This window comes from Phacochoerus africanus, chromosome 11 (genome assembly GCF_016906955.1).
Source record: "Phacochoerus africanus isolate WHEZ1 chromosome 11, ROS_Pafr_v1, whole genome shotgun sequence".
Lineage (NCBI taxonomy): Eukaryota > Metazoa > Chordata > Mammalia > Artiodactyla > Suidae > Phacochoerus > Phacochoerus africanus.
In genome coordinates, this window is record NC_062554.1 from 37,664,914 (window position 1) to 37,675,087 (window position 10,174).

Here is a 10,174-nt window from a genome sequence, read left to right on the forward strand (position 1 = left end):
CAGGAATGTATTGACTTAATTTCACAGAAAGATGTAAAAGCCTGATACCTAGATCACAGATCTCAATGAAGGCAGTAGCACCGACTTCTGACTGTGCGTGTTATGGGCTGAGTTCAGGGGAAGGGGGTGGTTGTGAAGCACAGGGGATAAAGCAGTTCTGAAGGGGAGCCCGCACATCAAAGGCAAGCAGGCATCTTAGAGTTCTGCCAAAGATGGTTAACTGTTGACCAGTCATCACCTGGGTTCCCTTCCTGGCGCCTGTGGAGGCTGACCTGTTTTATAAACCTCATCAATGCATTTATGAAGGTCAGAAGTTGCTAGTGACCGAAAGAAAGGCTCTATTTTCTTTCACTTTAACTTCTGAGTTACCAGAGGCCCTCTTGCTTCATTGGGCAGTGCAGGCTCCGACCACGAGAGGGAGCCGCACCATCAGCTGTTTGATAAATTGACTTCAAACCCACATGCTGTGGCTGTAACTGTACCAGTTCCCTCAGAAGCATAAATCAAGCATTGATCTGATCATCTCTCTTTTATGACCTTCCAAGATGTACTTTCTCAGATTCAGTGTTGTAAGGATGTTAGCAAATAGAGTTCTCAGAGACCTGGTTTCCTTTCTGCAGCAGAAAGTCTTGTGACATGCCCCTCCTCCGCCCCCAAAGGCAACTGTCCCCATACACAGCTGAGGCGTAATCTGACAAAGTCCCCCCCCCCGCCCCACCCCCATAACTCCAACAGTAAACAGACCAAAGAAATAACCCAAAACACTCATTCTCCAAAACTGCACTGGTGCTAGGTTACATAATATAGGAACCCAGCAGGATACTGGTCCAGTCATTTAGACTGGGGCCAAATTGCTTCCTCTGCTCTGTGCCAGCTAAGAAACACCCAGATACCAAGTGCATACAAAGTAGGAAGAAATGCAGGAAACTTGTATTGTAATGGAGCAGGACCCTATGGAGCCCCCTGGGCAGACTTCTCCCTCACCCCCTTTTGCACCTTTGTCAAAAATCAGTTGGGAGTATTTGCTGTGAATCTATTTATACCATCTCTAATCTCTTCAGCAGATCTCTGAGTCTGTCTCTCAACAAATTCCACATGAATTTGATTATTGTAGCTAAGTAATGTCTTGAAATGAAGTAGACTGATTTCATTTTGTCCTACCTTTTCAAAATTCTTTTAACTATTTTTTTCCGTATATAAATTTTCAAATAATCATGTCTTTACAAAAAAAAATATTTCTCGGATTTTGGTAAAAATTCTATCAAACTTGCATATCCGTTTGGGGAAAATTACTGCTTTTACTATGATCTATCTTCCAACTTGTGACCATAATATATCTCTCCCTTCACTTAGCACACCTTTGACTTCTTTCATTAGTGTTTTACAGTTTTCAGCATAAACTTCCTATGGATGTTTTGTCAGATTTACATCTATGTATTTCAAAGTTCTCAATCATCAAGCAATTGGAAATAGCATTTTCAATTTTCATGTCCATGTGTTCATTTAAACAGTATGTCTAGTGTATGTAGAATATACGGTTGGTTTCCTATGTTTGTGTGTCACGCAACCATACTGAATTCACTAATTAATTCTATAAAGTAATTTTTTTTAATTTTTTATTTTTTTGTCTTTTTTGCTATTTCTTTGGGCCACTCCTGCAGCATATGGAGGTTCCCAGGCTAGGGGTCCAATCAGAGCTGTAGCTGCCAGCCTACGCCGGAGCCACAGCAACGCGGGATCTGAGCCACATCTGCAACCTACACCACAGCTCACGGCAACGCCGGATCGTTAACCCACTGAGCAAGGGCAGGGACCGAACCCGCAACCTCATGGTTCCTGGTCAGATTCGTTAACCACTGCGCCACGACGGGAACTCCAAAAGTAATTTTTTTTAGATTACTTAGGATTTTCTATATAAGCAGGTCATTTGTAAATGGTAAGTTTTATTCGTCCACTCTGATCTATATTTCCTTTGGTTAGAGAGTAGACTTTTGTATTAGTTTTTACTTATTCTTATTCCTGTTCTTTTTTTTTTTTCTTTGGTCTGTGTTTGTTGGTATTTCCAGATTGTCAGTTATTCAGCTCCAAGTCTAGGATATATGAGGGGAAAAAAATCCAGTCAAATCACTGCAGTGTTATTTGCTGGGTCTCAAGGTCCCTAGCCAATCCACCTTTTCTCTACCTCTCAGAGCATCCTTATGTTTGTTTTATGTGTAATGTCCAGAGGTCATTGCTCTTAGCAGGAGAAATAGGGAAAAGCATGCTTATTCCACCTCTCCAGAAGTAGAACCCAGGGTCATTTTAAAAGGACATATTGAGATATTAGCTGCTGTCATTTTCATTCTTCTTAGCTCTTGTTACTCATTTTGTCCTCTGCCCACGGAAGTCTTAGAATCTCTTGCCAAGAAGCAAGGAAGAGTGTAGCCAGATTTTAGCTTCTTACTTCTTAAATAAACCGATCATGCACGTTTTGGAAGATGAGAGCCAGATCTTTTATTTCTAATTTGCAAGAGCCAAACTTGGTCAATCAAGGGGGAATAGACTTTTTCAGACTTCAAGGCCATAAAGCCTAGAGGACTTGAATATAGGATGCTTAGCAGGAAACATAGAAGGATATAAGAGGTGCGCTATGATAAGAATATGATATTCTAACGAACAAGAGAAAGCATTCCTCCCAATCAGGAGGCAAGAAGGAGAAATAGAAGGACCCAAGGAAAGAAGAGTCTGCTTGACACCAAAAGACACATAGAGAGAGAGAGATCCTCCTGTGTCCTAAGCCATCATAGTTTAGATTCAGGGGAGTAGAAATGGAACATAGCTTATTAGGCACAGAGCCTTTGTGTTCCTGACCCCCACAGGAACAGGACAACCAGGGCACAAAGTCCATGGGCCTGAAGATCAGATGGCGTGACTACATCCATGGGCACCAGCTCAGATGCTGGTACTTGTCAGAAGGATGAGCAGGGACTGGTGGTGTGAGACAATCAGGTGGAGGCCACCCCAGGCCAGACCCGCCTACCCCACAGTCCATACAGGTGTCCCTTTGCACCCAGAAACCATCATGAGGAGAAGCAGTATGGGGGGGGTGGGGAACACGGCAAAGACAAGCAGACAAGGCGCAGCCCTAGAGAGGAAAAGACAACCCTAACAAAGACCTTGAATTTTGAATCAACTAAATTTAAATTCAGAGTAACTATACCAAAGACTAAATTCTATCTAGAAGAAAATAAGGTACCCTGAAGTGGCAAAATAAAACAGTGGTTTGCTTCATTGTTTACTCCCTCTTTCTCTCTATTTCTGTCTCTATCTCTCCCATCTTTGGAATAGGGACTATGAGAATTCAGTTTGGCTACAGAAGGGTAAAAACGTATTCCATGTTAACGCACATAGAGAGGATATGACTGCCCTGCTTGAATGTTGGGTCCTGGAAAGGACTTTAAAGGTCCCCAGTCCAATTCACATTGAGAGGAAATAGATGAGAAATGAGGAAGTAATATCTCAGGGTCACAGAACCAGTAACAGGACAAGATTCCACATCATCAAAACCCCCTGATCCCTGGGCATTCAAAATCAAGAGCCACTTTCGCCTGATGATAGAAATCCCTGGGTTCCCTGGCCATAGCTGTCTCAGAGTTGTAAGGAACACACAGCTCCTCTACCACCGGGGCAGGCCAATCAGCTGTCAGCGAGGACTTTCCCTTAGCTCTTGCTTTTGCTTGGCTGGTGACTTTCTGTTTTCTGAAATGCCAGCTGGTCGTGACTGGTTGTAGCATACTGGGTTTTGTTTTTAAGTCCCACGGTTGTATTTCAAAGCTAAAAATAAAATTACATGGTATTACCATATTTTCAGATGATCAACTACACCACGCCCTTCCTTTCTGAAAATAACAGAGGTAAGTGGATTTTAAAATTCTGTTCGTTGAACAGCCCAATTCAGAGAACAATAACATTGTACCTTAAGCACCTCTAACTGCAGAGGATTCAGCTGCACTGACTCAGCCTCAATCCCAGAATGAGGGAGAGGAAAAGAGAAACAGAGACCAAGACAGAAAAACTCATAGAGAGAATCGGTTTCATTCTCTCCTTTTGCCTCATTTGTTGAGAGTGATTCAGCTCTGGCTAGTGGACTTCCCTTAATCTTCAAGAGGTTCTCATCAGAGGTTATTTTCCCTCATTTCCTGGGCTGCTACAAAGTAGAGAACCAAATGCATGTCCTGCCTTTACTGAGTATGCACCCCAGTCAGCCTGAATCTTGTGTGTTACTAGAGTGACCTGCTTGAGGGCGCTACAAAAGCAGGGTGCCTTTTAAGTGTGATCTCACACTGGGTTTCATTCTACTTTTCTCTAGCCACATTCCTTTATCCTGACCTCTACACCTGTTTTTAAATTTAATTCACATAGTCAAATAGTTTTGTAACCCAGTTTACAAAGAACACCAGGATGGTAGTCAATTTGTTTGCCCACAGCAGCTTCAACCAGTCTTTTTTTTTAAAACGGGTTTTCAAAGGATTTTCCCAAATTATATCTACAAGTCAAAATGAAGAGGAAAGAAGAGAAATAAGGCCAAAATCTTTGCTCTTGAGGATAAAATGTATCTTTCATACAATAACGAGTAAACTTTACAGACCATGAACATGGATGATGACGTCCAATAGAAGCTTCAGTGAGGCACTTCTACTCTGCCCACATGGACATAATCACAGTTTAATGTTGTGATCATACTTGAGTGAGACAAGATGAGATTTAACCTGCTTAAGATCAGGAAGCACACCTTCTTTTAATATGCTATTCAGGAGTTCCCGTTATGGCACAGTGGAAATGAATCCGACTAGTAACCATGAGGTTGTGGGTTCGATCCCTGGTCTCGCTCAGTGGGTTAAGGATCCAGTGTTGGGGTGGGCTGTAGTGTAGGTTGCAGATGTGGCTCAGATCCTGAGCTGCTGTGGCTGTGGGGTAGGCCAGCGGCTACAGCTCCGTTTCGCCCCCTAGCCTGGGAACCTCCAAAGGCCACAGGTGTGTCCCTAAAAAGCAAAAAAAAAAAAAAAAAAAAAAGCTATTCTACTTTTTGTTTAGACCATCCAACATAAAACAACCACAATAATTTCACATGACATTCATGAATAGGCTGCGTACTCTGCAGAAAGAAGCAAAAGGCTTAAGAACTCAACTAATAACACTCACTTGAAGTAAGAGTAGTTACTTGAAGACCTACAGCAATGCAAAGTCAAATTTAAAATCAGAGACAGGAACGCCCTTTTGCTCTTGGAAAATTATAAAGAAAAGGAGGTTCCCTTCCTTTATGCTGTACACACACTATGAGTGCTTGCATGCACAGTATTTGTACAAAGATAAAAAAGATCATCCAAACTATGTCAGAGGACCCAACAATTTCTCTCTCTTGTTTTTCTTTAAAATTACAAGTTACATTTCAATGTAGATTCCAACTGATTTGCACTTTATCTCTTTTTTTTTTAAGTCTGTGATTTTAGCTTTTTCTAATCAAGGAAATGAATAGGTGTGTTGGCAAGAGAGGTCCTGAGGAAGACTGCACGCTCTTTGCTCTGTTGAGTGGGTTCAGAACAGCTTATAATATATTATCATAAAAACAGATTGTCATCAATAGCACAATTGCTGCATGAATAATCTTAGAACAAGTGAAGCCTTTCAAGGCTTTTTTATTGTAAGCAATCATTATGTTCATCACATTAAAAAAAATGCTTTCTGGGAATTTTTTTTTTTTTTTTTTTTTAACAAGACACAGCTTTCTCTAGTTTGGATTTCTTGGTTTTGACATGAGATATCTACAAGATGAAAGAAGGTTTCAGTTCTCACTATAGGGATAATGCTGGATGTACACAGTAAAGTACACAGTAAACTAGTGGAAAAAAAAGTTGTACATAAGATGAAATATTGGTGAACTAGTCCTTATTACCATCATAGTATTTGCTGCTGAAATCAAATAACTCTTTCTCCATACAGATGCCAAAGAGTATTGTAACATTAATTAAAACCCTACAATTGTATTAGATGAAAGGGATACTGTTAACTCAACTTTACATATAAGAAATAGAGTTATAGAGACCAGGACAGATTTTTAATTATTCATAATAGCAATATGTCACTGGTGAAAATGGAAATATGCATCAACTCCCACAATCACTGCTGCACTCAGAGTTGCCCTATAATGGACTAGAAGCCTGGTAATTAGGGCCTCTTATTTCCATAGTTGTTCTCGCTCACTCTTCCGCCCTGCATTCCCTCAGCACCAATGAATTTGGGATCAATTTGAAATACATGATTAAAAAAATAAAAAGCTCTCTTCAACTCCTTTAGGGCAGAAATGAGTTCTTTGATTTTTTTTCCTCTGAATTTCACTATATTTCTCAGGCTCAGCTTCATGAAATGTGCAAGAAAAAGAAGAGTTCCTGGTCTGGGCAAAGTTAAACAGGCTTCTTCAGAATTCTCAGAGACTGTACCATGCTGATGAACATCACAAAACTCCAGGAAGGAAATATAATTTACAGATTTATGTGATAACCAAATCTCTATTTCATGAGACTGAAAGGCAGATGGATGGCCTCCCAAAGATGTCCATGTTCTAAGACCTGTGACATTACACAGCAAAGGGGAATTAAGGTTGCTAATCAGCTGACTTTAAAGAAGGGAGGTTATCCTGGATTATCTGGGTGGGCCCAGTATAATCACCCAGGTCCTTAAAAGCAGAATTGGGAGGTGCAAGAGAGTCATTTTAAGAGTAGGGAAGGCTGGGGTTCCTGTTGTGGCTCAGCGGAAATGAATCTCACTGGCATCCATGAGGATGCAGGTCCAATCCCTGGCCTTGCTCCAGTGGGTTAAGGATCTACTGTTGCTGTGAGCTGTGGTGTAGGTCAAAGATGCAGCTCAGATCTCGTGTTGCTATTATGTTGGCCAGCAGCTACAGCTCCAATTGGACCCCTAGCCTGGGAACCTCCATATGCAGCTGTTGCAGCTCTAAAAACACCAAAAAAGTCCATGTGGTTGAAGGTTGTTCAGCATTTGGTTGTAAGCAAAGATGACACAAATAGATGGAAAGATACACTATGCTCCTGGATTGGAAGAATCAATATTATCAAAATGACTGTACTACCCAAGGCAATCTACAGATTCAATGCAATCCCTATCAAACTATCAAGGACATTTTTCACAGAACTAGAACAAAATATCTTAAAGTTTGTTTGGAATCACAAAAGACCCAGGATAGCCAAAGTCATCCAGAGGAAAAAAAATGGAGCTGGAGGAATCAGGCTCCCTGACTTCAGACTGTACTACAAAGCTACAGTCATCAAAACTGTATGGTACTGGCACAAAGACAGAAATGTGGCTCAGGGGAACAAGAGAGAAGAAAGCCCAGAATTAAACCCACACACCTACAGTCAACTAATCTATCGCAAAGAGGCAATAATACACAGTGGAGAAAAGACAGTCCCTTCAATAAGTGATGCTGGGACAACTGGGCAGCCACATGGAAAAGAATGAAATTAGAACACTCCCTAACACCATACACAAAAATAAACTCAAAATGGATAAAGACCTAGATAGAAGACCAGACACTATAACACTCTTAGAGGAAAACAGGCCAAACACTCTCCAACATAACCGATAGCAACTTCTCAGATCCACCACTTAGAGTAATGGCAATAAGAAAAAATAAATAAACAAATGGGACTTAATTAAATGTAAAATTTTCTGCACAACAAAGGAAACTCTAAACAAAAAGACAACCCACAGAATGGAAGAAAATATTTGCAAATGAAGCAACTGACAAGGGATTAATCTCCAAAATTTATAAATACCTCTTGCAGCTCAATACTAAAAAAAAAATCCCATCGAAAAATGGGCAGAAGATATAAACAGACAGTTCTCCAAAGACGACATACAGATGGCCAAAAACCACATGAAAAGATGTTCAACATCAGTCATTATTAGAGAAATGCAAATCAAAATCACTGTGAGATACCACCTTACACTGGTCAGAATGGCCATCATGAAAAAGTCTACAAACAAGAAATGCTGGAGAGGGTGTGGAGAAAAGGGAACTCTATTGCATTGTTGATAGGAATGTAAATTGGTGCAACCACTGTGGAAAACAGTTTGGAGATTCCTTAGAAAACTAAAAATAGAATTACCATTTGATCCAGCAATCCCACTCCTGGGTATCTATCCAGAGAAAACCATGCCTCGAAAAATACATGTACTCCAATGTCCATTGCAGCACTACATACAATAGCCTAGACATGGAAACAAGCTAAATGTCCATCAACAGAGGTGTGGCTAAAGAAGATGTGATACATATACACAATGGAATATTACTCAGCCATTAAAAGGAAAGAAATAACGGCATTTGCAGCAACATGGATGGACCCAGAAATTATCATCATAAGTGAAGTCAGCCATATAAGGAGACACCAACATCAAATGCTTTCACTTACATGTGGACTCTAAACAAAGGACACGATGAACTTCTTTGAAGAACAGATATTGACTCACAGACTTTGAAAAACTTATGGTTTCCAAAGGAGACAGGTTGGAGGGTGAGGGATGGGCTGGGGGTTTGGGGTGGAAACACTATAAAATCAGGTTGTGATGGTCATTGTACAACTACAAATGTAATAAAATTCACTAATTTTAAAATAAATTAAAAAATTAAAAGACCAAAAAAAAAAAAAAAGGGTAAGGAAGGCAGAATGAGAAACACTCAACTGGCCATTGCTGCCTTTGCAGATGGAAGGTAAAGGAATGTAGGCAGCCTTAGAAGCTGGAGATGGGAAAGGACTGGTTCTCCCCTAGAGCCTCCAGAAGGAAAACAGCCCTGATCCCATTTTGATTTCAGCCCAGTGAGACCCACTCATTGCAGACTTTTCACCACCAGAACTGTAAGATAATAAATGTGTGTTGTATTAAGGCACCACGTCTGTAGTCATTTGTTGCAGCCATATTAACATACAGTGGGACACTTAGTAACATCCAATACCTTCCAGAATTACAGCTCTGTGTTAAAACGTGGGGGCAGGGAAATGCTGCTGGAACAGGGACCCACATCAAACTTGCAATCACTAAATATTATAGATTGAATAAATAATTTCTATGGGGTGAAAATTTTTGGTACTTGGTCATTGGGCCAGTCATTCTGTTCACCTGTCTTACCCAAGTTGTTCACCTGTCTTACTGCCTGTTTTAATTTTAAAACAATGATAACTATCAACCACTTTGAATCATGAAGTAAAAATATGTCCACTTTAAATGATGTTATGATAAACAGTGTGGAATAGACCAGTGCATCTCAAATTTGAATGTGCATACAATCCACCTGAAGTATATATTTCTAGCAAATGTCCAAGTAATCCCAGTGCTGGTGGTCTGTGCAGCAACATGTTCAGTAGCAAATGAAAAGAGGCTGAGCCATGCCAGACCCTTCATGGTTCCCTGGTCTTAGAAACCTTTCTGTTGTCACAGGTGGAATCAGCAGCAAATCCTCCTTGCCCATGTGTTCAGTACCATTGCTGATCTTAAGCAGAAATCTTCAAGCGATTTTAATACTTAGAAGACTCAGCATCTAGTTAATATTGGATCTTTTAAATTTTTATGTGAACATATTGGAGTTCCTGGTGTGGCTCAGCACTAACGAATCTGACTGGTATCCATGAGGATGATGGTTCAATCCCTGGCCTTGTTCAGTGGGTTAAGGATCCGGCGTTGCCGTGAGCTGTGGGGTAGGTCACAGACACAACTTGTATCTGCTGTGGCGTAGGCCAGCAGCTGTAGATTTGATTCAACCCCTAGCAGGGGAACTTCCATATACCGCAGGTGTGGCCTTAAAAAGCAAAAATAAAATAAAAATAAAATTTTTATGAGCATGTATTCTCATGAAAGACAATTGCTAAGATAGAGAAGGAAAGAATACTTTTAATCATACATAGTCCTAGTACCCCAAAGTATACCCTATTAACATTTACATGTATTTATTTTGAGTTCCTTCCTTGCATAGATTTATTTTTATCTATTTGAAATCATATGGCATATCTCAGTTTTGGCAAGTTGAATTAGGAGTCCCAATTCTTCACTTTAATTCCTCTAATAGATTCTATTAGAAATCCACGCTCTTGCCACTCTGGTAGACAGTGTCCCGTCCTTCTCA